This window comes from Littorina saxatilis, linkage group LG12 (genome assembly GCF_037325665.1).
Source record: "Littorina saxatilis isolate snail1 linkage group LG12, US_GU_Lsax_2.0, whole genome shotgun sequence".
Classification (NCBI taxonomy): Eukaryota; Metazoa; Mollusca; class Gastropoda; order Littorinimorpha; family Littorinidae; genus Littorina; species Littorina saxatilis.
Genome location: NC_090256.1, coordinates 45,712,250 through 45,718,703, shown reverse-complemented (window position 1 = coordinate 45,718,703; position 6,454 = coordinate 45,712,250). Strand labels below are relative to the sequence as shown.

Sequence of the window (6,454 nt, the reverse complement as noted above, 5' to 3'; positions counted from 1 at the left end):
TTTCAGCCACGAAACTGCAATGACGAATTGTGAAGGTTCAGAAGTCTATTATCAAGAGTAGTATTTCATTCACTTGTGGAAGGTTCAAATCAAGTCTCCGTGAGGCCGCATGAGGGATGCAAGTGTGTCTGTGTGTGCCTCTGTATCTGTGTGCATGGGAGATTCAAAGAATGTGTGAAACAGTGTTTTAGGGGTCTTTGGCCAAGAAGATATTCCATGACTTCCTCGTCGTGTTTTTTTCTTCTTTTCTTTTCAATGCATTTTCTTCCTTACTTTGCAGTTCGATTACATTTCAGATTTGTCAATTGAAGTTATCAGTCTTGTCACATTTTATCACTCAAAGTACACACATCCAAAAACAGATAAACTGCTAACATTCCACAATTTTGAATCAAAAATCAAAAATTGTACGTTTGATTATTGACAAAACAAAACACTTTTTGTAAAGTGCTAAAACTCTTTTTTAATGGAATCCGTTTCCCCCTCCCACTGTTCGTTAATGTAACTTTTTGTGTTTTTTCTCTCAACGTACAACACGTGGGTTTTTTCTCTCAACGTAAACACACACCAACACAAATCTCACCTCAAAAGAAAACTGTTCATCATAGTCGTCCAGCATTAAAGCTGACCAGCTTTTGTCCAGGGTTTCAGTCATGTTGTCAGAGGTTGAAAGTTAAAGGAAAATATCGTATCCAAATATAACACTCTGTTCAAGGGAGCCTTTTCCCCCTCCCACTGTTCTTAACTTAACACAATATCAAAGTATCATTTGACGTGTCGAATGAAATTTTCCATTCTAATAAATTCATTGTAAAGGGTTGTTATTGTTATTGTTGTTTACGTTGTCATCAGTCCATTCCAGCAGAAAATTCTAAATGCTTTTCTTAAACTTCAAACTGCACAAAGGTATATTTTGACGTCCCAGTGATCCATCAATTCAAACAGCATCGCTTCTCAGCGTCTTGCGTGACGCAAGCTTTGACTGCAGGAAAGTGACAGTGAAATATCTCTCCCGTTCACTGATTTCACACCAAACTTTGAGCAAGACTTTGACTGCAGGAAAGTGACAGTGAAATATCTTTTCCGTACAATGATGTCACACCAAACTTTGAGCAAGCTTTGACTGCAGGAAAGTGACAGTGAAATATCTTTCCCGTACAATGATGTCACACCAAACTTTGAGCAAAACTTTGACTGTAGGAAAATGACAGTGAAATATCTCTCCCGTACAATGATGTCACACCAAACTTTGAGCAAAACTTTGACTGCAGGAAAATGACAGTGAAATATCGTTCACATACACTGATTTTACACCAAACTTTGAGCAAGTTTTGACCGCAATGACAGTGAAGTATCTCTCCCGTACACTGATTTCACACCAAACTTTGAGCAAGTTTTGACTGCGCAATGACAGTGAAGTATCTTTCCCGTACACTGATTTCACACAAAACTTTGAGCAAGCTTTGACTGCAATGACAGTGAAATATCTTTCCCGTACACTGATTTCACAACAAACTTTGAGCAAGCTTTGACTGCAGAAATATCTCTTCCGTACACTGATTTCACACCAAACTTTGAGCAAGCTTTGACTGCAATGACAGTGAAATATCTCCACCGTACATTGATTTCACACCAACAATGAAGCAAGGTTGAGCGAGCGCGAATAAAGCGATGAATTGACAGCGGCGCGCTGCCCGTTCAGTGACAGTGTAGCGGAAATAAGGCATTGGTCACCGAGACATACACGTGCACACCGGCCGGCTCAGCGCGGCCAGCCCACAACAACCTCTGAGCTACCATGACACCTACCTCCTGCCACTGGGCACCTTTCTTGTTCTTGAGACGGCTTAGGCCTATTGTGCGTGTGCTTATCTCGTTGGTATTGTCCCAAAGTGGATATTGTTATGGGGGCCAGGAGGCCCCCATTCATACGGTTAGTTTCGAGGTTGACCATGGGCAGCGCCATTTTTTGTGTGAAATACGTCATCAGTTTGTGTACACAGGAAGTTGTGACATCCGTCACCCTGTGGGAGGTGTGAAGGCAACATTGTTCATCAGTAGAAAGTTGTGAAATCCGTCACCCTATGGGAGGGGTGAAGGCAAAATTGGTCATCACTGAGTTTGTGTAACACAGGAAGTTGTGAAATACGTCACCCTATGGGAGGTGTGACGGCAAAATTGTTCAACAAAAACATCATAGGTCGTACTGGGCAGGGTCAACCGCAACAAACTCACACCATTCATACTATACTGCATTTGAGTGACTTATATACCAACATTTTTATGTCTTATTTTCAGCACAGGTGTAGGAAAAAATCATGAACCAAAATGTTATTCATTTTCTAATTTAACATTTGTTTTACAAATGTGACCATGGTCTTTCAAACATACAGTGACATTAAACATTGTTATGTTAAAAAAAGAAAAAGAAAAAGAAAAGCTTTTGTACACAAATCAGAAAATACATTGTACATTTTACCTACAGTAGACTACACGGCGTAGAACTCTATCGTTCAAGCTGGTTATACGGAGAAGGGTACCATGTGAACTTTGCAGAACCTGGTACCTAACTACTAAAAGAATAGAATTCATCAATGTTCACGCACTAATAGCTGCGTATACGCTAGTACTGATTTTATTAATGAATTAATTTAGCAAAGAGGCAGTTATCTCCCTGCAGAAGCCACGATTATTCCCCATGGAAAATCGTCCGCAGTGAAAAGCTTTTTAACCAATGAGAATTTAGCTGTGTTTGTTTCCGCGGGACATATCATCATGGCAGCAAACTGCACGATACATTTTCAGAATGTAGACACTGACGAAAAACTGACCCCCTTTTCAAGTGTTTCGTGGGCAAAAGCTTTGACATGTGCATCTGAGTGGATTAACCTTGACCGTGAAGAACAGGCTGTCAGCCAAAAAATTGACGGAACGAGTCGCAAATGGACAAACAGCTGAAACGAGTACCTATCATCGTGTCGTCTGCTACCAGCGTCTGACATGTATTGTTCGACTCCAGCGAGCGAAGAAACACTATGTACAGCGAATTGACACTTCCAGTGATGCTGTTGTTGTCACTCCTTCAGATCCACAGTGTGTGTCAAGCTCTCCTGCCTTGGTCAAGCGTAAGAAAGCGAAATGCAGCAGTGTGTTGACCCCAGACACCTGTCTTCCTGCGTATGTTACACTACTAGTTTTTCTATGATAGTGGTGGTCCAGTGAACGATACCTTCCGCCTGTGGTTACACATAAAAGGAAAGGGCCTGAACCTTCTGAGCAACCATGCAGTGGAGACTTGTGCTGACATATGGCGAGATGTGTTGGTGAGTAAAAACCTGCTTGAATTTCATTTGAAATAGTTGTGTGTATATTTCTGAGCAAATTAAGTTTGATATTGATAATCTTCTAATTAACACTTCATAGCATCACAACAGTTTAGGATTAATATAGCAGAGGTACAATAAGGTGCAGATGCAACATGTTATTGTTTATACAGGGGCCTATGTGATTGAAATATCATTTTTCTTGTATTGGTTACACTACAGCTAATGAGTTATGATAATAAACTGTGCTTTTCAATGGGTTAAATTCAGAGTGTGAAATGCAACTAGACAGTTGTTTTACTGCAACAAAGATTACCTACTTTGGTAATTTTGAATTCTGACTGTAGGTACAAAGATTTTCATTACTATTATGACAGAAATTCCTATTAGGATACACAATTACACTGCAGTACATGCATGCAGATATTGACAAACTAATGCTTGGGCACACACATGTTCTGTTCTGTTTACATGTCATTGTTTTTGTATAGATCTGAGTTTTAACTGCACAGATAAACAGTTGAAACACATTGTACACACCCCCTATAATGATGTTATACATTTCAACCATTTATGTATCTGATTATTTCTCCTGCAGTTCCTCCCCTTGGCACTTGACCTACTTGCCTTCTTTGCAAAGCTTCCTCAGCTGCATCTACAGACCTTACCCAATTGCACTGGATTCAATGCTGCAGTGCAAGATGGCAGATTCCGCCAATGTCGAAAGTAGGTTTGATGAATTGTGTTCCATACAAAATAGGATATACTAACAGTAACAGTGTAACGAATACATTGGAATTGGTTTCCACTAACATTTTCTAACACGCTGTCAGATTTTTGGAGGTCATAAATGTGGGTTCCACTGTACATGTATAAACCTAACATGTTTTTTGTAACTAACCAGTTTACTGGAAATGTAATTTTTTTTTTTTTTTAAACACTGGGACCATAAACTGTTTCTTTTATCTTTGTTCTTAGCACAGGCACACAAAATATACTTTCATTATTATTATTTTTCAAGCAGCCAAAAATGTATTAACACTTTCTCACACAAACTTTTCTTTTTTTTTCTGCTTCAAGCATTTGATTGTTTTCTCGGCTTGCATGTTTTCCTATGTAATATGTTGTACAGATTGGGTACCTGTCTAATAAAATAACTGAAAAGAAACATGTATGTACACCTAAAATGTTTTTGTTTTTTTTACTCTTCCACTTTATTGGACATGTCTGTTTGTGGGTTTTTTAAACACTGGATCCTTAAAGGTGTTTCTTTTATCTTTGTTCCTAGCACAGGCACACAAATAAAATGTTATAATTGTTTTTTAAACACAAGCAACCAAAATGTGTTATTATTTTAAACAAACATTCATTTACACGTACTCACACAAACAAACTTGTCGTTCTTTTTATCTACTTCAAGCACAATTATGCTCTTTTACCCCGCTTGTACGTTTTCCTTTGTCTGTTGTACAGGTTCGATACCTGCCTATGATAGTCAGCAGTCCAACAGACACATCGACGGTTCTTGCCATACATTCAGGCTTCAAGGGAACTGGAACTGCAACACATTGTCCTCGTTTTTGACCAGGCCATTTTTGCAAAAGCACAGGTCATCAGACACAGGTCATCAGACACAGGTCATCAGACACAGGTCATCAGGTGGCAAGACCCAGTCTTCAGGGAGACCCTGATTCATTCCTGACTTTGAACATGCAGTGTACAAAAACGTTGCTGATCATGTGTACATTTTTCATTTCAAGATCCTATGTGAGCTGAGCGTGCATAGAACAGAAACTTTGTAGGTGTGTGCATCTTCCCCACATTCCAATGAGTGCTGAGAAACTTTGCGGTACATATCACGCTTTGACCTTGTGTCAACTGTTCCGCCGCGCCTTTGCTTAAACTTGCGGATAATGCAATTATCTTCATTTGCCAGTATTTGATGGTAGGTTCTATTAATATTCCCTTGAAAGTCAATCATATAGTTTAAAGAGTTTTAAGTGTCTGTTTTGTACAGTTTGCAGCATGATATCAGGGATGTTCCTACAAATTCATACATGTATACAGGACAAATGTCCTCTAGCTCTTCAACATCAATAGGACATTTGAACGCTTTTAGAAACGTCAATGGACATCATAATTTTGTGCAAAAAACATTCCATGGAATGGCTCCAAACTCATACGCTCAAGAAAAAGCTTAATATTTTCACACACTCACACACACACACACACACAGTCATACAAAGAATATTTGTGCTTAGATTGTTTTATAATCTAGTTTGAAACATGTTCAGCTTTAGTTGATCTTTGGCAGGCTCTAGGGGTTTTTTTTGGTGGCATATTTCAGTGAGCTTCGTCAAAATGTAATACGTAAGAGCGCTGAAGTTTTGTATAGAAAGAAAAAGTTAACGAATATTGCGCTGTTTGAAGGAATGGAGTTATTTTTGCCTAAAGAATCCCTGTGATTAACTAAGTTGTGAAGGGCAGTACTACCTGGGGAGGGGTTGCATTATGTAGGTGGTATATAACATCCAATTTCAGTAAAACTGTGATCACAAATTAAATCATACATTCAATGTTAAGGAAAATAAACATAGTGTGCAGAAATTGGTTTATTGATGTATACAAATTAAATAATGGAAAAACATCATTACCGGCACAGAGCTCTACAACAATGTGGTTGGTTTTTCAGACATTCAAACACAATGAACGCCAGAATGTTTTGAAACATAACTGTGCAACATGTCAACACTGTATCTATAATACTTTAAAAAAAATCACAGGAAAACGCAAACTTTTTTCACGCGTCAAAATGAGAATGTCACAATTGACACATCAACTGTGTTGAAATACCGTATTGGAACTAATTAAGACAACAAATTCTAAATGTATGACAATATTGAGCCATTTATGTATCTAAATAACACATTATGGAAAAAAAAGATTTGTTTTCAAAATCTCAGGTAGTACTGCCACCTTAAAGTTGATTTGAAAAAAAAAAATTATTTTTTACAACTTTTTTGTGTGTGTGTGTGTGTGAAAGAAACTTCCTGAGGTGTGACTCTAAACACATGCCCCCCCCCCCCCCCCCCCCCAAACAAGGTTTTTGTAAAAAATAATATTTTAAAATG

At 38.4% G+C, this 6,454-nt stretch overlaps 1 long non-coding RNA gene across 1 annotated transcript; it reads left to right on the top strand.

Moving 5' to 3' along the window:
• Window positions 1–2,657: 2,657 nt before the first annotated feature.
• On the top strand, window positions 2,658–5,551 carry LOC138982060 (uncharacterized). The gene is made up of 4 exons (XR_011460772.1): window positions 2,658–3,323; window positions 3,922–4,049; window positions 4,797–4,932; window positions 4,975–5,551. It is a non-coding gene; the product is annotated as an uncharacterized lncRNA (long non-coding RNA).
• Window positions 5,552–6,454: the final 903 nt, after the last annotated feature.